Below are 24,740 nucleotides of genomic sequence, written 5' to 3'. Positions count from 1 at the left end.
GTCGAGAAAGGCGAGAGCAGCTGATAGGAGGAACGCGATGATTGGTTTGTTCGGTGTGTGAGAGGCGGGCATGTCTGAAGGGAGGCATGCAGTGATTGGTTGGATAGGTGCACAGAGAGGCTGGTGTTCCTGAGGGGAGACCCGCGGTGATTGGTTGGTATGGGGCCGGGCGCGCTGCTATTGGCTGGGAAAAGTCCGGGATTTTTAAGGGAACATTCCTGGTTTCTTGGGGGAAAACTCTCGGATTTTTAAGGAAAAATTCCCGATTTTTGCAGTAAAAAATCACCCGGAGCTTTTGACCTTACGTGACACCAAACAACTCAAATAACCCCAAAACGCCTGAAAAAACCCCCAAATATCACCAAACAACCCCAAACAATACCTAGAAATCCCCCAAATAACCCCAAACAAATCCAAAGAACCCCAAAAAACGAAAAAAACCTCCCCGAAGTTAAAGTCAAAAAAACCCAAATGATATCAAGCACACCGAACAAAAAAAAAAACCCCATATACACCAACATTACCCCAAGAACCCCAAATAATTCCAAATAAACCCACATAAACCCAAATAAACCCACATAAACCCAAATAAACCCAAACAAACACTAATACTTCCAAAATACCCAAATAATTCCAAATAACCCCAAATAAACAGAAATAAACCAAGAAAAACCCGAAAGAAACCCCAATTAGTCCATAAATAACCCCAAATAAACCCCAAACAAACCCTAAATACACTCAAATAAACCTCAAGAAACCCCAGTTCCTCCCGTCCCCACCACAAAACAGATCCCGACCAATCAGAACGCGCAACACCGATGACGTTCCACTTGCTGCGCACAAACTCAGAGCCCTGGCCTCGCTCAGCGATTTTCAGCCAATCAGCGCCCGGCCCGACTCTGACTCATCACTTGCCAGCCACAGACCAAGGCCTCTCACTGCGGTAAATACTCAGTGACGGCGCGGGGTAATTTCCAGCCAATCAGAGCGTGTCTCGCTGATGACTCATCAGTTGCCAGGAGGGGATTTGGGGAGGGGGGGAAGGTGACCCTGGGGATGGGCTGGGGACCCCAAATTAATCCAAAACGGGGTCGGGACCCCAAAACGGAGCAGGCGGGGCCTGGAGCACCCAAAACCAAACATGGGGGAGGGGACTGGCGGAACAATTGGAAAGGGGAGGGAGAGCAGGGAAAAGAGGGTTGGGACCCCAAAATTGAGGTGGGAGGGGAATGGGACACCAAAATTGAGGTGGGAGGGGAGTGGGACACCAAAATTAGGCTGGGAGAGGTATGGGATCCCAAAACTGAGCTGGGAGAGGGATGGGACGCCCTAAATTGAGCTGGGACAGGGGTGGGACCCAAACAGGACGAAGCCAATTTTGTTTGTTCCTAAAATATATAAATGAGTTTATGGATATGGAAAAAGTCTATGAATATGCAACAGGCTGATGTCATGGGAGACAAGGACCAACGGGTGAAGGTTGTTATGGCCTTCAAGACCCCCCAGTTATTTTTGGAGACACCCCTTAATTATTCTGGCTTGATTACATCAGCCTGTTGCATATTCATTGACCCTCATGCATAACCATAAACTCATTTACCTATTTGAGGAACTATTTGACATGGCCCATCATTGGGGGTGTCTCCCCATTTCAGGAGCCTCCACTGGAATGGAAACTATATACCCCCTCCCTTTGATTAATAATAATAGTAATAACAATATACTAATACTAATACTACTACTACTAATGCTAATAATAATAATAATTTGAAATTAAGGACCTCTCAGGAAAAGATATGGGAATAGAAATATCAGTTCTTTATTAGGAAAAATTAAAAATATGAATGCAGTAGTACAAACAAAAAAACAACAGTGACAGAGTCAGAATTCTTCGGGAATCCAGTGAAAAAGGCTGACCCTCTTGGAATCCAGTGGGAAAAGGGCTGATCCCCTGGGAACCCAGTAGAAAAAGAGCTGATCCTTTGGGAATCCAGTGGAAAAGAGCTGATCCTCTGTGAATCCAGTGGGAAAAGCTTGATCCTCTAGGAATCCGGTGGAGAATGAGGATGATCCTTTGGGAATCCATTTGTTACCCCCCCAAAGACAAGACAAAGGCAGTTTTTACAGGGCATCCCAAGGGTGGAGTTGGGGTTTGGGTCAGGGGAGGAGTTCTTAGCAACACAAGAAAGGTGACATTAACATCCTTCCTCTTAGCAACAGCAGTACTTGACACAGAACGCGTCCCCAAATCCTAAATTCCCTCTAAAACAACTGAGAAATTATGGAACTTCAGATATATTCGATCAATTTCCTTCATTTAATCCAGTTTTGGGTGTTTTTAAAGGATGAAGGTGAAGTAGAGGAAAATTAAGGCCAAACAAAAAGTAGAAGCAGCCAGCTGTGTTGTCAACATGGATCACAGGGAATGTGAGTGACCAGGGCTGTGCCCAAAGTGCCTCCTCCAGTGGGGGAAGGAGCTGGAGCAGCGCACGAAGCTCTGCCCGCACTTGGGGCACTCGCAGGGCTTCCCTTAGTGGTGCCTCCGTTGGTGTTTGGTCAAGTGAGAGCTGCTGGAGAAGCTCTTCCCACACTGGGGACACTCGTAGGGCCTCTCCCCAGTGTGGATGCGCCGGTGAATGACGAGGGCGGAGTTGCGCTTGAATCCCTTCCCACAGTTGGGGCAGCGGAAGGGCCTCTCCTCTCTGTGAATCCGACAGTGCCGGAGGAGACAGGAGCTGGTCTGAAACCTCTTCCTGCATTTATCACACTCGTAGGGTCTCTCCCCAGTGTGGATGCGCAGGTGGTTGGTGAGATCGGAGTTCTGCTTGAATCCCTTCCCGCAGTCGGGGCATTTGGAAGGGCTTCTCCTCCATGTGACTCTGGTAGTGCCGGAGGAGATGGGAGCTGGTCGGAAAGCCCTTCCCACACTTGGAACACTCATAGGGCCTCTCCCCAGTGTGGGTCCTCTGGTGCGTGATCAGGCTGGAGCTCCGGCTGAAGCACATCCCACACTCAGAGCACTTGTAAGGCCTTTCTCCAGTGTGGATCCTCTGGTGGCTGATCAGGCTGGAGCTCAGGCTGAAGCTCTTCCCACACTCCCCACACTCATAGGGCTTCTCCCCAGTGTGGGTCCTCTGGTGCACAGTCAGGCTGGAGCTCTGGCTGAAGCTCTTCCCACACTCCCCACACTCATAGGGCTTCTCCCCAGTGTGGGTCCTCTGGTGCACAATCAGGTCGGAGCTCACGCTGAAGCTCTTGCCACACTCCCCACACTCGTAGGGCCGTTCCCCAGTGTGAATCCTCTGGTGCCTGATCAGGTCCCCTTTCCACCTGAAGCTCTTCCCACACTCCACGCACGTGTGGGGCTTCTCCCCATCATGGAGCTGCTCACAGAGCACCAGCTCCGAGCTCTGGCTCCGTCTCCGGCCGCCTTCCCGGCCCAGGCTGGCTCTTTCCCACTCAGATCCCCGCCAGCTGCGTTTGCAGCCTCTCCTCGTGCAGCATCTCCAGGGCTTTTCCTCCCTGTTGGCTTCCTGCGCCGTGGAGCCGTTCAAAACGGCCTCTTCCACCAGGTTCTGCCGCGGGCATTTGTCCTCCCTGCTCTCCATGCTCAGCTCCTGCTCTGAGGGAGGAAGGACAAGGACAGGATGGGATTTGCCTCCGTGCCACAGGCAAGGGCAAGGAGATCCCCCCAGGCCTGAGCTGCAGCTGGGGCTGTGCTGGGCTGGGAGATGGAGCAGCACAGAGGGGAAAGGGGCACTGACTTCCTCCTCACCTGCCTCAGTGTCCCGGGGCATCTTCCTCTTCCTCGCAGCCTCCCAGGCCTTGGCAATGGGAAATCCTGGTTTGGGGAAAACAAGGGATGAGCGCGTTTGTAGGAGCACTGGGGGGTAGGACGGTTGGGACCGACGGAGACGAGAGATCTCTGCAGCCAGGTCGTGGAACTTGCGGTTTATTGCAAAGGGCCTGGGTGCAGGGCCCTGCTTGGAGCTGCCAGGCACAGCTCGGAGCAGGCCCGAGAGAAGAGAGGGGTAGAGAGGATGAGAGGGTAACAGAGAGCAAAAGCATAAGAGAGTAAGATTCCCATTACAATACAATCAATCTTCTTCTGTGTTGAATATTCTATTTCTCACTAACCAATCTAGAATCAGATGCAAATCCTACAGCATTTACATACAGCCAGTAAAAATCATTAGATCACCATAATGTGTTACATTTTAAACCCCAAAAACTTCTCTTTGGACCCCTTCTGCTGAGCCAGTAGGGTCTGCTCTGACCCTTGGATCTGTCTGCAAGCAAAAGGAATTGTTTCATCAAAAGGGGATTACCTTCAGTTGGGCCACACCATTGTTTCCAGTTGTTCAACAACTAAGGTATCTCAAAGCTTGCTTTCATTTCAATCTTCCTTATTCTTCCTATATTCCCAAAATCTTCTCCCAGATAATCATATTTATAAGGTTTTCCTGTTTCATCTTTTCCAACACACATTGAGTTTGAAGGTCCCTCTGCCCGAGTCCATCTCTACAAGTCACTGGCCATCTGGGCTCCAGAAAAACCTCCCAAACACCAAGATTCAGCCCTGGAAAAGCCTCCCAAGAGTTCCCCGTCCCTGGTCCCTCCCCTCTCCTTTTCAGGGATTCCCCCCCGTCCCAGCTGCTTGAGGGTCATGCTTGGATTGGGGGTCCCCCTTCTCCTCAGTGCCCGCCCTGCCCAGGCTGCTGGCAGTCCCAGCAATGTCAAAAGCTCCCCCCGCTTCGCTCTCCCCATTTCAGGATGCCGGGGCTGTTTGGGCTCCCGGGCTCCCTTCTCCCCTCATTCTCTGCTCTGGGCTGCAGCGGCTCCAAGGAGTCCCCCCTGCCCCTCTCCAGGCTCTTGAGGCTCCCGCCAATGGCGGCGCTCCCCCCTCTCTGGGCTCCCCCCTTTGGGCTCCTGGGGGACACAGGGCTCTGCTCCTCCAGGCTGCCTCTGCCGGCAGCCGCCACCGCCACCCCCCGATGTCCCCCCAAGGGGCCTTTTCCGCTCAGCCTTGGACTCCTTCATTCTCCAAACATCCCCAAAAAACCCAACCAAGGGACCCCTGGATTTATTAGTTAAAAAACCTCATTTAATTGAGAAGAAAGATAATATCCCATATGTTAGACAGGAGATTTTAGGAGAATAAAAATCTTTGAAGTATCAGAAACACCCTAGACATAACAAGAAAAGACAAAGGGAAATGAAAGGGAGAGGAGCAGGAGGAAAAATCATAAAGAGAGTGGGATCCTCTGCAGGTCTTGCCCCCTCCGTTCGCAGCCCAGGCGCCTGTCCCGGGTCCCGGCTCGCTGCCCGCCTCAGCTCCGCCTGCCCCGGTTTCCATCCCAGGTGCGGCCTCACTGCCCAGGGCAGCTCTACCTGCCCCAGCGCTGTCGCTCAATTTGTGTGCCCTGCTCCCACTGCCTGGCCCGCGACCGCTCTGCCGGCCATGCTGGGGAAGATGGGGGTTGCTCTGTCCTGCCGCCTGCTCCGAGGTCACCGCGCCCACCGCACCCAGGGGGGGTCCCAGCCATCCCATCCCCGGCTGCCCTGCCCGTGCCACCTGCGCTGGGCACCGCCACTGCTGCCGGGCTCTCCCACCTGCCTTTACTCTGCCGGCAGCTGCCGGATCAGCCGCCATCAGCCATGTGGGGGCTACCCACGCTCCACCTCGGGCTCCACGGGAAGATCCCCCTCTGGCGATTCCGGCAGCAGACCCTGCCCACACTCCCACCGAGCCTCGGCGGGATATCCTCCCCTGACCCCGTCCTGCTCTGAGTTACGGCCCCTTGGTAACCACAGCTCCGGCTGTTCAAGGAAACTCTGTCTCTCTCTAGAGGAAGCACCTTAACAAAACACTAGGAGCTCAGTTAAAAGGCAGCCCTCTCCAAATTCTTTCTCAAAACATGGTAGAAAGGCTAGAGAAGGTAAAAAAGTGAAAGAGTTAGATGAAGAGATTGCTCTATTTCCGTTCAGAGAGGTTCCCATGGGAGGGATGTGCTGCCCTGCCCCGCGGAGGCCACCAGCGCCCCTCCCGGCCATGCCCGGAACTGCACCCAAGGGCAAAGCGCCGCAGCCCAAAGGCCAGGACTGGGTCCGGGCTCTGTTTGCTGTCAGTGCCGCAGCTGTTGGTGTTTGTTTGCTTTATTATACACACTAGTAAAGAACTGGTATTCCTATTCCCATATCTTTGCCTGAGAGCCCCTTGATTTCACTAGTCTAAAAATTAAGATGGAGGGGATTTGCATTCTCCATTCCAAGAGAGGCTTTTTCTGCCTTCCCAAGCAGACACCTCTCTTGTAAAGCAAGACAAGCACCCACAGGCACTGAGGGGGCTGCAGGAGGGGCACAAGAAGGCCCTGCAGCACTTGGGCACAAAGGCACAGCAGGTGAGTGCAAGAAGGGAGCAGCAAAAGGCCAAGCTGAAGGCAAAGGCCAGGGCACAGTTCCTACAGCCCCCAAGGGATCAACCCCAGGGCCCAAGGGGGCCCCAGCACCCAGGGCACGGCTCAGCCACAAGCACCTGGCAGAGGCATTGCCCTCCTCGGCAGGGGAGAGCCCACCCAAACAGCCCCTGGCAAGGAACCAGGGCTCCAGCTGCAGGGCACAAGGACACTGCAAGCACAGACAGCAGCACCCTCAGGACCAGCAAGTCCACCCCTTGATGGACATGGATTGGCAGGGCTGTCACAGCTCCCATCACACCAGGGACCCTCCACACTGCAGCCCTTGAGAACATTCAGGGTGGGTCTGCATTGAGATGAGGCATTTCCTGATGGACATAGGGGCTTTTCAATCCACTCTGAATCTTCAACATGAATCTCTGAATCTTCGGGGGGGAAAATGCTAAAAATATGTTTAATTAGTGAGGGGATAAGTGGGAAAGATGCGTGGTTTTATTCAACCACTATTGGTACATCTGGGAAAGGAATTTGAAATACATGAATTTTTACTTGGTCCTAATTGTTATCATGATTCACTGGGAAGGGATTTGATCACTAAACTTGGAATGCAAATTAATATTATAAACGGTGATACAGAGGCCAGTTCTATTGTACCTCTGTGTCAAATGTCTGGCCAGGCCTATATTGAAGTGAACCCTGAAGTTCTGGCAGTCCCAGGGAAAGAGGGAAAATTAATATGGAGTCTATCCAAAGCACTCTGAAGCAAGCAGGACAAGTGGCGTCTAACAGCAGCACCCTGTTCCAGGGAAGGGAAGGAAGGGGAATCAGACACAATACAGGTCACCACCCCATGCTCAGCTCAACCCGCGCAGCTGTGTGTGCTTGTGAGAGCCTGGCACTGAAATGCCCTGAGCAGGAAGGCTTCAATATCTTCTGCTGACACCATGGCACCTAACAGGGGGGCAAAAGCAATTCTCACTGCTTCAGCAACCACTGGAGCAGATATCAAGGCACATTCTCCCACAGGAAGCTGGGCTGGCACACAGCCTGCCCTGGCACTTTGCTGTTGCCAAACCCAGCCAGGACATCGGCTCCTGCCTAAGGAGTGCAAAGCAGCACCACTGGTGGCCAAGGGGCCCATGCCAAGTGTCCCTGAGGCCAGAAACAGCCGCCAGCACAGCTCAACACGGGGGGACCCCTCAGCCTGGCCTCAAGGGCTCTGAAGCCCCAGAGATTTGCACTTCCCGCCTGCAGCAGGAGGATGGGAGGCCGCCCCTGAGCCTGCCCTGAAGGCAACGCAGCAGCAGCCAGGGCTCCACAGCGGGCCAAGCCCCTGCGCCTGCCCACAGATCCTCGCCTGGAATCCTCTGCAATCCTGGCCACCCTCCTCTGCCATCTCCAGCCCCTGGGGCCAAGCCTTGCTGCCACTGCTGCAGCTTCCGCGCTGGCTGGGCCTGCACTGCCACAGCTGCTGGGGAACACCACGGCACAATTCCACTCTGGGGCTCACTGACACCCACACTCTGGGCTGCCTGCCACTGCACTGCTGCAATATGTACCGATTTCAGTTCTTTTAAACCTTATTTTTCTACTCAGCCTTGGTTTTGTTTGCCTTGGGGAAATGAATTTTAAAGGTTTTATTTAAGGGGTGTTACACTGCTCAACGGAGATGAGTTTTACATCTCAACAGACTGGGAATAGCCCAAAAGACACCCACAGAGATAACGACCAGCAACAAAACTAGAAGAGATTTAAAGGTCATGCTTTAACTCATAAAGAGTTAACAGAATACTGTTTAAAAACAAGAAAAAAAAGGCATCAAAAAAAGCAAGGGAAGGTGGGTGGGAAAGGAACAGGGGAGTCATCAGATAACTGCCCTGGAAGAGATGCTTTGGTTCTAGTCAGGCTGGAGAGGAGCTTTAGAAATGCAAATGAACACTGCTGGGGCAAAGTGTGGACAATGTACCTCGGTCTCTTGCCTGGGGCAGGAATTGGGCTGATTCCCTCTGCCCCTCACCCCAAGCTCTGCCTGCTTGCACTGATGGAATTTGCACAGCTCAAGGCAGAGCCCAGGGGGAGGATATCTGACCCTGCAACAGAAACGGGTGAAGTTGCAAAAGGAAACAGCACATGGAGAATGTTGCGAAAACTTCACTATAAACAAATGGGGGGCAATCATCCCTCTGCCCACCCCCAACATGTTCTGTCAATGTCTATTTTATATACGGTATATTAGAGCACCGGGGTGTTTCTGCTACTCCAACTTCAGCGAAATCAGCTGGGAATCCAAGTTTAAATTGATATTTAAATTAGAGAAAATGGGCCATTGATGCAGCCCTGGCTCCTGAGGCAGTGCAAACAATTACAAAATCATAAATGTCCACCAGAACAAATCCTACAACATCATGGACCAGCCCTTGGGAACCCCAACCAATTCATATCAGGAGCCACAGAACCCATTTCTCATTTCAATGGCATCACTAGATTACAAGCTCTCCTGGCAATAACCAACCAGACAGCTCCAGCTCCTGACCTTCCTGCCGACCAATCCACTGAAATGAGGAACACTTCACCATGGGACGGGATCAGATCATCTGTAAGCAGAAAAAAGAGGAATTTGTGGAAAATTAAATGTCTCAAACTGCTCTTGGCAAACAGATGACAAAGGAAAAGTGGTGAAAAAAAAAAACAACAGAAACAAAAAAGCAGTTCATGTATTGGTCCAAATGTGGAAAGGATGGGAAGGGGACACGATTTCGTGGCTCCCTCACAGACGATGGGTTAAACGAATGTTGTTTCTTCTCTGACGTGCTATAGCAACTCTCATCTTTTTACCATGCTCCACACCTTGAGAGTGCAGTTCATTCAGCAGCTGAGCAAGGGCATGCAGGTGGCAGCCAGGCCTCCAGATGCAGAAACGACTAAAGAAGGACAGGGAATGAGGACACTGCGAATAATCCCAAAACCTAAGAAGACTCAGTAAGGAAAAAAGAAAGAGAAAAAAAAAAAAAGGAAAAGAAAACAAAATCACTGAGTGAATCCACCTGGAGATTGGGTCAGGGACTCGTACATAAGGAAGGAAAAAAACATCAGTTTCAAAAATTGTTACTAATTTACATGGACCGCTGCTCAGACAAAGTCCCGCTGAATTCCTGAACTTCCAGAAGAACAAAGACTTAACAGAGCCGTGAATATCGGCTGTTATACAAAAGTGGGGGTGCACATTAACGAGGACACGCACTTACCGGATCGGGAGGTCTGAACCTTCCAAGTACCTCAGCCAGTGGGCAAAGGGAGAGGGAGATGAGGCCGGGGAAATGAGGATAAAAAGGAGGCTGCGAACTACAACAATGGCAGAGAGCGCACGGCAAATGCCCCACGGCCTCTCCCTCTGCTCAGCAATAAAGTCACTTTTACAGGACTCCTCTGTCTCCTCTGCGCACAGAAACCTCCGGCCACGGCAATTTCCCCGCACAGCCCCGGGCACGGGGCAGCCCCCTCTGTCCCAGCCACAGCAACCGGGCCGAGCCAGCGCTGCTCCGCCAGCGGCTCCTGCCGAGGCAGCGGCCGCAAGGAGACCGCGGGCAGCCGCTCCCGCAGCGCCCTCACGCCAGCGGCAGCACGGGGCGGACACGGCACAACGAACCCGCCCGAGCCCCCTGCCGCCCCCGAGGCCCGCAGCCAGCCCCGAGCCCCCGCACAACCCAGCGCGGCTCCCACCTGCGCTGCGGCCGCCTCCGAGCTCCGCCGCCGCCTCACCGCGCTCCGGCCGCTGCCGCCGCTCACGGCACCGCACACACGCTCCGACAATGGCGCCGCTGCCCAGCCACGGCCGCCCTCAGCCCGCCACCGGGGCCCTGATCCGCCCCGCTCCCACCAATCAGCGCGCCACAACCACGACTGACGGCATCATCGCCCAATCCCAGCCAGGGGCGGGCTCTGCACATGGCACAGCCCCGCCCCGCGCTCTCAGGGCCCCCGGGCTGCGTGAGGGCAGAGCCGGAGCTCAGGAGCAGCCCTGGAACGGGCCCGGGCCCGGGGGGATTGAGCTGAAAACACAAACAAACTTCTCCGCACCTCCCGCCACGGCTTTCCCGGCACTGCGGCTCCGGTGGCTCCGGCTCAGCGGGAAGCCCTGGAGCCTCACTTCTCCTACCCCTAATTAGGAGCATCAGGGCATCGCTTTGATTTTCCCCAAAAAGGGAAAACCGCCCCAAATCCCTGTGTATGAGTCGGGGAGGGGAGAGATTTCGGACAGAAAACTCCAAAAACTCAGAGCAGGATAATGAGAAATAAGTGAAGACCCTTAAATCCAGCTTTCTCCCACGCCTCCCTCCTTCCAGCTGCACCTCCTACCCCGGCAGTGCCGCAGACAGGGAATGGGGCCGGGCTCAGTTCATGCCCCGGGGCTTCTCCCTCTGCTCAGGGACAGGAGTCGTTCCCCTGCTGCACCCTGGGCTCTCTCCCACCGGAGACTTCTCCAGGAACTTCTCCAAGCTGAGTCCATCCCACGGGGCACAGCCCCCTCCAAGTGCTGCAGCGTGGGTCACTGTGCCACAGTTTCTCAGTGCTAATCTCAGGGGACTGTCTCTCGGGATATTACCACTACAGCACTCGCAGCAGAATATACACACGGAATTTTAACAGTTCTGAGCAGAAATTAAAAGAACCAACGAGAGAGAGAAAGAGCGAGATTCCGATCGCGGCGCTCCGGAGCGGCGGTGCGGGAACGATCCCTGCGCCAGCACTGCCGGCCCCAGGCCAAGCCCAGCTCCGCAATCCAACCCCGCTGCTCACAGCGCCCGCCCTCCCCGGCCCGGGGCACAGCGAGCCCCGCACCCGCTGCGCTCCCGAGCACAAAACGCCCCTTCCCACCGCGCTCACCCGATAAACACAGCGCCCCTGCAGCCGCTCACGCCTCTCTCGCTCCTCCCGAGCTTCTCGGCCTCCCGCACCCTCTGCCCCGCACCTGGGCCCGGCCAGTGCCGCGGGCTGGGGGCAGCAGCTGCACCTTCCTCTGCCTCTGCTCCAGCCCTGCCCAGGTGCCTCGGCTCCCTTCGTGCTCGCCACAAACTGAGGCCTTCACAAGGCTGACCTAGAACAGAGGCCAGACACGGTTACACAATAAAGCAGGCATTTGTTAAAAGGCCTCCATGGATACACCTTGGGCAGAACAAGAGCCCAGCCAGGGCTACGCCCAAGATGCACCAAAATGGCCACAAAATGGACGGCTGGTCACGAGGTCTGTCAGTTTTATAAGTTCTGCTCCATTTGCATATTGGAGTTAATTGTCCAATTATGTCTTTAGATGATGAAGTCCCATCCTTCTTGTTTTTCTCTCTTCAGTGCCCGTTGTTTATGCTCTTGGGCCTGAAGTTTGGATTATTTGTCCTTGGGTTCACAGCTGGAAAGGAATTGTTTTGTCTCCCTGCTCTGTGAACAGAGCTCAGCATCCCTTAATATGAAGCCCAGACCCACAGAGTAAAGCAGCACAGAATCTGAAAAATAGAAAAGCCAAAACCTGAGGCATCAAATCCATGAGAGCCCCCCACACACTCACCACGCCTCCCCCTCGGCACCCCCCAGGCCCTCCCCATTGATTGAAACCCCCAAAATGCTCCCAGGCCTGAGCCCCTCAGCCCCCCTGAACCCCCGGCCCGTGTTCTCACCTGGGAAACCCCAAATCTTTGGGAATTCTCAACTGGGATTACCCAATTCCCTGGAAACCTCACCTGGGACCCCCAAAACCTCACCTGGGAACTCCAAACCTTCCAGGATCCCCCCAACTCCCCAGGACCCTCCAAACTTTATCTGGGATTCCCCCAACCTCCCCCGGGAGCCCCCAAACTCCACCTCGGATCCCCCAAACCCCCAAAACACTGGCGACAGTGGGACAGAACTGGTGGCACTGGGTTGCTGACACTGGAATGGAACTGGTGGCACCAGGTTGGTGGCACTGGAATGATGACACAGGGGTGGTGGCACTGGGACAGCTTTAGGGACACTGCGGTGGTGACAGTGGGATAGAACTGGTGGCACTGGGATGGAATTGGTGGCACTGGGCTGGTGGCACTGGGATGGAACTGGGGACACTGGGACAGGACTGGTGGCAGTGGCACAGGGACACGGGGATTGAACAGGTGGCACTGGGCTGGTGGCACTGCCGTGTCCCTGGTGCCACCTGTCCAGTGTCCCCATGTCCCTGCAGTGTCCCTGCGGGTGGCCGAGGATGGTCACCTGCTGCTGGCCCTGGCCATGGTGGCCGTGTCCTGCAAGGTGGCCTGGCGGGATCTGGGGACATTGCAGCATCACCTGGCCACCAGCAGGGCCACCAGCAGGACATGGCCCTGCGCCTGCATGACCGCGCCCGGCGGGTGGCGGCCACCAGGGCCAGCGCTGAGGCCACCACGGCCACCAACGAGGTCACCGCGGATGTGCTGGGGCAGCTGGAGGAGGTGACACGGGCGCTGGGGACGTTGGTGGCCGCTGTCACTCAGGACAAGGAGGTGACGCCATGGGGGACAAGGGGACAGGGCTTCCCCAGCGCTGCCCAGGTTCTCGGGGACATCATGGTGGCCTTGGGGACACCGGGGGAAGGGCACAAGGAGGTGACACGGAGGCTGGAGGTGCCCCAGGGGGCACTGGCGGGGCAGGGGTAGGGACAGGGTGGGGAGACGTGGGTGGCACTGTCACCACTGGGGCACGGGGACACCCTGAGGGACATTGGGGACCTTGGGGACACCCCCGTGTTGTCCTTCCCTTGGGGACACCAGGGCCAACTTGACGTCCCCTGTCCCGTTTTGGGTCACCACAATGTCCCTGATGTCCCCGCAGTGTCCCCAACAGGACATCGGGGGACACTTGGGCCTTGTTCAGGACCCTGAAGAGACATCAGGGCCATGTGGGGACACTCAGGGGACATTGGGGTCTCGTTGGGGACATCGGCGGGACATTGGGGGCCCCGCCCTGGCCCTGCCGGCGGGGGGCGGTGCTGGGGGGGTGACCTCACCTTTCCCTCGCCCCTCCCCACCCCCCCGGCCGCCCCATTCGGGCGAGTCTCTGACTGTCGGGTGTGTTCACTCCCCGGAGTGTCACCAAAGTGTCACCAGAGTGTCTCCAAGGCGTCCCTGGTGTGTCCCCCGGCAGCCATGGAGCCCCGCGAGGTGCGACAATCCCGGCGCGGGGGCGGGAGGGGACACAGGGGACACAGGGGGTGGCGGGAGGGGCCGGGGGGGCCAGAGGGGACCAAGGTGGTGGAGGGGCAGGAGGGGAGAGGGGTTCACAAGGGGGACAGGAGGGTGTGGCAGGAAGGGGGGATGTGACAGAGGGGTGGAGGGGACTGAGGGTGGTGGGGTTGGGGGGGACAGTGGGGGGCAGGCTGTGGCAGAGGGGACGAGGGGGTAACAAAGGGACAGAGGGGACAGCAGAGCCCTCCAGGGAGGGGACGAATGGGACCCTGGGAGGGCACAAAGGCACCACCACAGGAGGCCACAAGAGCCCCCAGGTCCCTGACACCTCCCCTGTCCCCTCCTCAGCTGTTCCCATCCCTGCTGGAGTCGCTGGTCACCGTGGTGGCCACCCTGAACAAGGTAGCAGACACCACGGCCCCACTGGAAAAATTGATGAGGTGCTGGATGTGCCCCCAGAGTGCCTGCACGCAGGCCTGGAGGGCTTTGCCACTCGCCTCCGGAACACCCTGGACCACGGTGGCATCACCTGGTGGCACCGTGGTGTCACCTTCGAGCACAAGTACACTCTCACCTCCCTGGGCCAGGCCCTGGCCGCCTATGAGAGCACCCCATGGACCACCTGGGCCCAGGTGACGAGGGTGGCCAGGGCCTGGCGGAAGTCGGTGGCCACACTCGTGGACAGCTGGTTCCAGCTGCTGGGGAAGGCCACCGAGCTCCGGGACGCCTGCAGGGACGTGGTCGCCGGTGAGGGCACCACTGCGGCCATAGAAGCTGCTATGGGAGAGGCCGAGGTGGACAGCAGTGAGGAGGAGGAGGAGGCCACCACAATGAGAGAGCAGGCAGAGGCGGCCTTGGAGATGCTGGAGCAATTGGTGGCCGCATGTGACGAAGACACTGCATTCCCCCGGGAGCTGCGGCGCAGGGTTCGGGACATCGAATCTGCCCTGAAGGGGACAAATGAGCCGACCCGCGACTTCCATGTGACCTTGGCGGCCAAGGTGGCCGAGGCCAGGCGGCTGTGGGATGCCAGCGCCCGCCTGGCCAACGATCACCTGCTGCACACACTCGGGGACATGGAGTGCATCTAATGGGCTTCCTGTTATGACCCTTGGCTTGATAACCATAGCCACCGTGAGGTGGTCGAGAAATGCCAAAGAGCCATCGAGGACATCCCAAGTCTGCTGTGGGAACAGTGATGTCACCACTGTGCTGTCACTGGGGACAGTGACTTCATCGGGGACATCACTGGTGTCACTTGTCCCCTCCCTAATCCCCACATGGGATTTGAGACAAATTTAGGGAATTTTCTGGGAATTTTCTTTGAAATTGTCCCAAATCCTGATGGGAATTCCTGGGGTACTGTCACTTGGGATGCTCAGGGACACACAGGGACACTTTGGGGACACGCAGGGACATGCAGGGTCATGGTAGCAGGTCAGGGGGTGAATGAGCCCCCTCGGTGCCTTCAGCAGAGGCAGCTTTCCACCGTGGCTGCAGTGGAGCCGGGTTATAAATGACAATATAACAATTGGCTTTTGCAATTCCTGTATTGGCTTTTGCAATTGTTGTTATTGATCACAAGTATTTTGCTATGGTGCTTGATATTGATACTGATGACTGATAATCCCTTGCAGCTGCTTGCTGGTACAATATAATCTATCCATTGATGTGTGCACTGTGTTACCCATTTATTGTTCGCCTAATGGTGCCTTGAGTCCCTGCCTCTGCCCCCAGCCCCGTTATCATCAAGGACCCCCCCCAATCTACCAGGGCCCCCCCATTCACTGCTCCCCCCCTCCACCGATTCCCCCAAAGCACTGGGACCCCCCCGATCCATGAGCTCCCCCCAGTGCGCCAGGACACCGACACCACCATCCATGGGACCCGACCCTCACCCCCCACCCCTCACTGCCCTCCCACTCACCAGGACCCCCCAATCCATGGGACCCCCCCGCACCCACCAGGGCCGCCCCCGGCACCCCCCCCATTGATTGAACCCCGCCGAAACGCCCCCAGCCCCTCCCCGGCCCCCCCGAGCCCCCGGCCCGCGTTGGGCCCCGGTGGGGCCGCCGCTGAGCAGAGCCTGTCAATCAACGCCGATCGGGCTTGTAGCCACGCCCACGGGGAGGCGGGGCCCCGCGGGACGGCCAATGGAGACTGGCAGAGCGGGGAGGGGGCGGGGATTGGAAAGACAAGGAATGGGTGCGTAGAAAAGGGGCGGAGCCCCATAAGCTGCGGCCAATGGGGAGGGGAGAGGGCGTGGCCTGGGATGCGAAAAAAGGGGAGCGCGGGAAAAAGCGGGCAAGGAATGGGGGTGTGGGAAAGGGGCGGGGCCTGGAGGGAAACAAAAGTGGGCGTAGCTTGACCGAGAAGGAATGGGGCGGGGAAAGGGACGGAGCCTAAAAGGAAACGAATCTGGGCGGGGCCTGGCGAGCAAGGAATGGGGCGTGGGAAAGGGGCGGGGTTCCAAGCGAAGCCTGGAAAGGGGAGAAAAAGAGACCCCTTGGGGACATTGGGGGGTTGTTGGGGACACCAAGGCTCCCAAGCGATCCCAAATCCTACTGGATCCCAAGGAATAACCTGAAATGGTCTCAAATCCCAAATCTTGGATCTAAAACTTCCCAGATCCCAAATGCCGCTGGATACCCCAAATCCAATCCTAAAAGGTCACAAATCCTGGATCCAAACCAATCCCAAAGCCCAGACCCCTACTGGATCTCCAAAAACAATCCACAAAACCCAATTTCAAATCAAGATCCTGGCAGGAAAATGGACAGGGATAGTGGGACAGGAAGGGGGACACTGGGGTGAAACTGGTGGCAATGGGATGGAGACATTGGTATGGGGACAATGGGGTGGTGGCACTGGGATGGAACTGGGCAGGTGGCACTGGAGCAGGACTGAGGACACTGGGCTGGAGCTGGGGACAATGAGAGGGGACTGGGAAGACTGGGATGGTGACATTGGTATGGGGACAGTGGGGTGGTGGCACTGGGCTGGCACTGAGAGCACTGGGATAGAACTGGGCTGGTGGCACTGGGATGAACCTGGTGGCACTGGGATTGAACTGGGGACACTGAGGTGTGACAGTGGGGCAGCCCTGGGGACACTGGACTGCTGGCACTGGAGTGGTGGCACTAGGATGGAACTGGGGACATGGGGACAGGGCTGGTGGCAGCGGCACAGGGACACTGGGATTGAACTGGTGCCACTAGGATTGAACAGGTGGCACTGGATGGGTGGCACTGCTGTGTCCCTGGTGCCACCTGTGCGGTGTCCCCGTGTCCCCACAGTGTCCCTGGGGTGGCATGGACGGTCACCTGCTGCTGGTCCTGCCCGTGGTGGCCGTGTCCTGCCAGGTGGCCCAGCAGGGGAGGAGACATCGCGGTGTCACCTGGCCACCAGCGGGGCCACCAGCGGGCCGTGGCCATACGGGGGGCGGGGCCTGGTGTTGTGACATCATCTCGCCCCGCCCTTTTCCGGCGGGCGCCATTCCTTGGACATCGGCTCCGGCGCTGCGGGGAGATCGAACCGGCACCGAGAGATCAAAGGAACGATGGGAAGGGTTCCCCTGAGTGATGGATGCAAAAAGAGATTTGCCTTCGCAAACAATCGGGGCTTGGGGGGTTAATTAATTAATTAATGCTGGCATCAGCAACCCAGTGCCAGCCCAGTGTCCCCAGTCCTGTCCCAGTGCCACCAGCCCAGTGCTCCCAGTGCCAGCCCAGTGCCACCGCCCCAGTGTCCCCATACCAATGTCACCAACCCAGTGTCCCCATCCTGTTCCAGTGTTCCTGTCCCAGTGCTCCCATTTCTGTCCCAGTGTCCCCAGTTCCACCCCGGTGGAAAAACAGTAAAAAAGAAGAATTAATGAATTCTTCTCTCATCACCAGAGAGTGGAAACACGACACGATTTAACTGCAAGGAGAAATAAAATAAATTGGTTTAATGCACAAGACAGCGTGGAGGCAAGTCAAGGGTTAAAACCAAACAAAAGAACATCTGGACTCACAGGAATGTTTGAAAATAATTTATATAGAATATAGAAAATTATATGCATAATTTTATATTAAAAGGAGCAAATTTTTAGTTAATATATGAATAAGACATAAGTATATTATAAATTCTGTTAGTATAAAAATACATTAATGTAAAATATTTTAATCAAATATATAATATATCCATTGTATTACTCTCTATATAGAATACTAATATAGATTTTGATTAACATTATGTTATGAATATGCATAAACCCTAATGAATATGCATGAACCTCTGCGATGTAACCGGACGTAAAGAACATGGCTTAATTAACGGTGAGCTTTTGGCAATTAGCACCAGAATTTTAACCTTTAACGAACTTTTATAAATATTTCAATTCTGACCCGTGTTTCTCACAGGGGGTCCCGGCTGACAATGGGGGAGGGGGGGACAGGACTGAGCCTCAAGAGACCCCCCCAGTGCTGGGGACCCCCTGTGCCCCCCCAGCACTCGGAGCCCCCTGGTCCCACTCCCGGCTCCCCCCAGTCCCGGTGCTGCTCCCGGGGGTCCTGCGGCTCTGGGGGCTCAAAGGGGAGGGGGCAGAACCCCTGTGATGGGGGGGGGGGCACAATGGGGGGTCCTGGCCCGGCGCTCGGGGGGGTCGGTGCACGAGGGGGGGTCCGGTCCCTGTCCCGGTGCTCGGTGAGGGGGGATCATGGCACGAGGAGGGTCCAGTCCCGGTGCTGGTGCACAGGGGGTGCTCAGTGATTCGGGGGAGTTTCCAGTGGCCCCAGTGCACGAGGGGGGGTCTCAGTGCTCAGTGATTTGGGGGGGTTTCTGGTGGTCTCAGTGCCTGAGGGGGGCTCCCAATGAACGATGACAGCACTGATTGATGGGGGGGTCTCCGGTGGTCCCGGTGCACCAGGGGAGGGTCCCGGTTCCTCGGGGGGGGTCCGGTGGTGCCGGTGCACGAGGAGAGGGAGGGAAACTCGAGGGTCCTGATGCCTGAGGGGGGTCCTGAGGGGGGCGTCCCGGTGCACGAGGACGGTGAAATTCGGGGGTCCCGGTGCTCAGGGGGGTCCCAGTGGGTGCTCAAGGGCAGTGTGTGACACAGAGAGAGACCCCGGTGACACCAGGGACCCCCACACAGTGACTGGGCCAGTCCTGGTGACACTCGGGGGTCTCTTGGTGCCACTTGAGGAACCGGTGGCACTCTGGAGGCTCATGGTGACATAAGGAGCTGGTGGCACTCGAGGGGCTCTTGGTGACACACAGCGCTGTGGCACTCAAGGAGCTGGTGGCACTTGACTGCCCACAAGTCTCTCCAGTGACATCACTGCACCAATGACATCACAGTGGTGACATCACTCTCCCCGCAGCAGCCTTGGGATGTCCTTGATGGCTTTTTGGCACTGCTCAGCCACTGCATGGCTGCCGGGGCCACTGGGGCCACTGTGGCCACTATAGGGACTCAAGACGAGGTCGTGGATGTCCCAAAGTGTCCCCAAAAGGTGATGCTTGAACAGGTGGGCGCTGGCCTCCCACAGCTGCTCAAACTTGGCCACTTTGGCCACCAAGTCCTCAGGGACATTGGGGGATGCCTCCTTTGTCCCCTCCAGGGCAGCCTCAATGTCCCTGAGCTGGCACTCCATGTAACTGATAAACTCAGTGGCTCTGTCACATGCATCCACCAAGCGCTGCAGTGGCTCCAGGGCCACCTCTGCCCAATGTCTCCTCCTGATGGCCGCCCTCGCCCACCTGGAGGCCACCACGGCCTCTCCCATGGCCTCGTTGGTGGCCATTGCCACCTGGGTATCACGTGTGGCCCCCACTGAGGCCTCCTCATCCCTGTCCAGGGCCACCATGAGCTGCTGGGCTGTGGCTGCCAGGTTGTCCCCAGCTGTCCCTGGGCAGGTGGCCTTGTCCTGCTGGTCCCTGGCCCAGGCGAGGGCTGCGTCCTCGCAGGCATCACGGAGCTTGGTGATCTCCTCGACCAGCTGTTTCCATCTCTCCTCACACGCAGACACCAACTCCCGCCAGGCGCTGCCTGTGGCTCTCACATCGGCCCAGGTGGCCCCAGGGGTGGCTCCGAGTATTGGAAAAAAATGCTCCCAATATTACCAGTTAGATTGTGCCTGGGCCAGTCTGACCCTCGCTGCTGGGCCAAAGGCAGCAACTGCGGTGTATCACCCCAGAGATACCTTGGCTTGCTGATGGTTGCAGCTGGGCACTGAACAAGTCCAGGCTTGTAAGGGACCCTGTTACCTCAGGAGGGATAGCTTCAGGCGATGGTGAAGAGAAAAAGGAGATGGATTCTGCTGGAGGGTTTAATGTCCAGAGGTTTATTACATGGTTACAGAGGTCTGAACGTGAGGAACTGCTCCAACAGAATAATGACCGCATGGTCTGATGACCTTTTTAAGCTCAGGGACAGGGGGAGGGGAGGTACAGGTGAGCCACCAACCAGGTGAGAGGGGCAGGGTCTCAGGGGAAGATGACACCCAGACAGGCCAATGACCCCTGGGCCTGAGTGGCATCCTTTGAACTTGACCAACCACACACGCCTTGCTGGAATGTTAAGTCTGAGTGACAGGACTCACTAAGCATGGGGGCAAGGGGGAAGGGAGAGAGGTATTGGCACACCTGGGAAAGTGACCTGGAAGGCCAAAATGGGACAATACAGCACACCACAACATCTCCCCCTAGTTTTGTTTAAAAAGAAGAGGACTGTGTTTGTGGTGCAGAATGATTGCCAAACCATGGTTGGTAAATCAGTTCTTCCTCTACAGGAGGGTCAGTGTTTTCCACTGAGGCTTCTAGGTCATCCATTGGAGCACTGAGGGCTTCCAAATGATAGACCTCAGGAGGGGGAGATGAGCTTGAAACTAACTTGAGAACCATGCGTTTGATTAGTCCAAAAACAATGCTAAAAACTACAATAACTATAACTAAAATAAACAGCACTAAAAACACAGTTTTCAGAATAGATCCCAACCAGCCCGAGAGTCCCCAGCCATTGAACAGTCCATTCAGCCAGTCGTCAGTTTCTCTCTTGATGTCGCTCACCATGGTTTTCATCTTGTCAATTGTGGCATGTACGTTCTCTGCCTTTGATGACAAGTCAAGACAGCAGAGTCCTTCAAATTCTTCACAGCGATGGTTGTGCAGAAGGAGCAGATAGTCTATGGCTGCCCTATTTTGAATGGTGGCTTGCCTGGTGATTTCCTCATCTGATAAGAGGTCACTCAGGGCAGTAGAAGTGAGGTTTGCCTGTTTTGCAACCCAACATTCCAATCGGCCTAATTCTCCCATGGTTTTTGCTGCCGAGATCCACGGCAGAAGGACTGTAATTGCGGTGGCCTTAAGTCTGGACCAGTGAACAATTTCTGAATTACAGTCAGGGTCTAATTGCCTTAGGTCTCTTTTTCTGATAGCCAATGTATGTGTGTTGTTTTTAGTTTGCCAATGTATTAGGTTTGTTCGATTTGGTGTTAACAGGCTCAGCTTGCCAAAGGTACATGGACCTCCGAGCAGACGAGGAGGGAGACCTGCCCATGCTCTGTCTCCACATATTAAAAACACACCCTTTGGGAGTTCATGAGGCTTGTAATCACCACCAGATGAGTGCATGACTAAAACTGAATTTTCACACCAGTTCTTGTCTGTGTAGTGTGGGTTGCTAGGGTCAGAATAGGTGTTTGGTTTAACTTCATGATATGGTAAGCGGGAATTGAATTTAAAGTGAATGCAAAAGGTTGCATTCATGGAGCCTAAGAGATGGAACTCTTGTGGCTCCCTTTTTGATACTGGTAACTTTCTCGCCCACTCCTGCCAAAACAGTAAAGGATTGTCAGCAGGGTAACGGCCAGGGGAAGGTGCGAGTAAGTTAACTTCATTTAAGGCACTCCACATTTCATTTGGGAACTCTGAGGATTTAAAAGGAACTCCCACCAGGCAAGTTGACAGGGGGTCAGAGGCTGTCGCGGTGGAGAGGCAAATGTGATCTTGTCCAAGGGCTCTGGCCAGAGTGGTCCATACATTCGCTTTGGGCTGAGGGACTAACCAGGAGGTCGCTGGAGAAATGATCGCAAGTAGGACGAGAAGCAGGCTCAGTCTCATGGCGTCTCGAGACTGCGCACGAACAGCAGGATCTAAACCGGGAAAAGGAAACTTAAGACAAACATATATTACAAACTATTCCAGATAGGAGGTTTAAATGGAATTTCTTCCAGAGAACATGTGCGGCGTTTTCTTCTCCAGGCAGCATGAGCAACCTGGGGTGCTTCTGTAGATTTCTCTGAGACCTTGGGAAGATAGGGCTTTACCCATTTGGAAGGAACCCACCTTAAACCAGAGGGGGTGGACACACAGGCATATTCACGTCCCCAAGTAACCAATTTGTAGGGTCCCACCATTTTCCAAGTCTCAGGGTCCTTTACTAAAACTGGAGGTTTTTCTTTCATTAACTTATAATTGCTCCCCCCAAAGTGACGTAGGATGGGTGGGTTCAGGCTGTCAAAAGAACAATTCAGAAAATTTATTGTGAATAGCGCCCTGGATAACCGGATGTGGGGAGGTTCCACCTTCAGAACCTGTTGTTGCTGGTCCAGGACCCTTTTAATATCACGGTGAGTTCTTTCTACAATGGCTTGACCATGTAGAAAGTTCTTTCTACAATGGCTTGACCAATGGGGAGTAGGGGATGCCAGTTTTGTGCTCTACTCCCCATTGCTGCAGGAAGCTCCCGAATTCCTTGGATTTGTAAGCAGGCCCATTATCAGTTTTCAGCTCCTTGGGGATGCCCATGAAAGAAAAAGCCTGTAAGAGGTGCTTAATAGCATCAATAGATGATTCTCCTGTGTGGGCAGAAGCATAGACCGCTCCAGAAAAGGTATCTACACTAACGTGAACATATTTCTGCCGTCCAAAAGACTGTATGTGTGTAACATCTGTTTGCCACAGTTCACAACTGTTCAGTCCCCTTGGGTTTGCTCCCGTACTCACTGTAGGGAGTGCATGTTGTTGGCAATTTGGGCATATGCCCACAATCGCTTTGGCCTGTTCTCGAGTGATGTTAAACTGACGAACCAGGCCAGGTGCATTTTGGTGGAAAAGCTGGTGGCTGATTTTTGCCTGTTCAAAAACATTTGGGAGAGTGGCCATCACTGCAGGTGCAGCAAGAGCATCTGCCCTTCTGTTGCCTTCAGCGATAAACCCTGGCAAGTCAGTGTGTGACCTGACATGCATCACATAAAATGGTTGCTCTCGGTGAGTGACTAACTTTACCAGTTTTGAGAGCAATTCGAAAAGTGCGATGTTAGACACATCTTGCAGTATTGCTTGATCTGCCCTGGATACTACTCCTGCCACGTATGCAGAGTCTGTAATCAGATGAAATGGTTCTGAGAACCTTTCAAAGGCCCTAACAACTGCAGCCAATTCAGCAACCTGAGGTGAACCTTCCACCTCAGCAATGTCTGTCTCCCACTGCTGGGTTTGAGGATCCTTCCAAGTCATAACGGACTTGTGGGACCTCCCGGATGCATCTGTGAAGACAGTTAGAGCCTTTTTTAAAGGTCTCCTACTTAGAGCACTTCTCAGTTTTAAGGTAAATTGAACATCTTGTTCGAACAATTTGTGAGCAGGCCGCGCTACCGAAATTTGTCCTGAGTAGGAATCCAGAGCAAACTGCAACACTTCATTTTCTTGAAACAATTGTTCCAGTATTTTCATAGTATTTTGACCTGATTTTAACTCAACTGGAATGTGAATGCACTTAAAATCACATCCTGCTAACTCCCTGATCCGGGTCCTTGCTTTCCGGATCAGGTCTGCTACCAGCTCCTGAGGCTTTGTCAGTCTCTTGGACCTTTTGTGACTGAGGAAAACCCATTCTATGATCAAGAGAGGGTCCCTCTGGTCCCGGTCCTTTTTTGGTGCGTTCTTTGCCTTAGGTGTTTGTTTTTCCTCCCACTGGAAAATAATTCCATGGAGATGTGGCAACTTACCTAGGATGATAAATTTGAATGGCAGGTCAGGCCGGCATCGGTTGGCCTGTCTTGTGGACATTGCAATCTGAACCTTTTCTAGAGCTTTCCGTGCCTCTGGGGTAACAGACCTAGGAGCACCTGGGTCCTCTCCCCCTTTCAATAAATTGAAAAGAGGGGCCAGGTCTTCATTAGTCAGACCGAGCCATGGTCTTACCCAATTCAAAGACCCACACAACCTGTGGACATCTGCAAGGGTCTTGATCCTTGGATTGATTTCTAATTTTTGAGGAACAATGGTCCTATTTCCAATTTCTAAGCCCAAATACTTCCAAGGTGGCATCTTTTGAATTTTCTTTTCCTGGAGCTCGAACCCTGCAACAATCAATGCATCGATCGTTAGGTCAAGCGCATGTGTGAGTAAATCATCATTGGGGGCACACACAAGGATATCATCCATATAATGATAGATAATGGCCTTCTCTGCGGCTGCACGTACTGGGGAAAGCAGGGAAGACACATACCACTGGCAGATAGCTGGAGATACCTTTAATCCCTGAGGAAAAACGGTCCAATGGTACCTTTTCATAGGGGATTCCATATTAATAGAAGGAACTGAGAATGCAAAACGCGGTGCATCGTCAGGGTGCAAGGGGATTTGGAAAAAACAATCCTTAATAACAGCTAATTTCCAGTCTTGGGGAAGCATTGTTGGGGATGGCATACCAGGTTGGGGAGAGCCCATATCTTCAATTACATTATTAATTTGTCGGAGGTCGCAGAGGAGCCGCCATCTCTTTTTGTCAGCTTTTTGGATGACAAACACTGGAGAGTTCCATGGGGACATGGTCTCCACAATGTGGCCCTTTTTTAATTGCTCTTCCACTAGTTCTTCAAGCACCTTTATTTTTTGTTTACTTAGTGGCCACTGTTTCACCTGAACTGGTTTGTCTGTTATCCACTTCAGTTTTTGGGTGGGGCGCTGTTGTTCAGTGACTGCTGTACAAATATGCTGTGGAGAGTCTGGAATATCAATTGTGACACCCCACTGGGCCATTAAATCTCTCCCTAACAAAGGTTCCGAATAATCCAACACAAATGGACGGATATTAGCCAATTGTCCGTTTGGTCCCTCAAATTGAATAATGCTTTTGGATTGTCTTGCC

At 54.5% G+C, this 24,740-nt stretch overlaps 1 pseudogene; it reads right to left on the bottom strand.

Annotated features, from left to right (window-relative positions):
• Positions 1-24,740, bottom strand: part of LOC134432688 (zinc finger protein 883-like) — a 133,096-nt pseudogene that overhangs the window by 65,675 nt on the left and 42,681 nt on the right.

The sequence above is a fragment of the Melospiza melodia genome, assembly GCF_035770615.1.
Source record: "Melospiza melodia melodia isolate bMelMel2 chromosome 7 unlocalized genomic scaffold, bMelMel2.pri SUPER_7_unloc_1, whole genome shotgun sequence".
NCBI lineage: Eukaryota > Metazoa > Chordata > Aves > Passeriformes > Passerellidae > Melospiza > Melospiza melodia.
The sequence above is the reverse complement of the archived record's forward strand: the minus strand, read 5'-3'. Positions and strand labels throughout refer to the sequence as shown.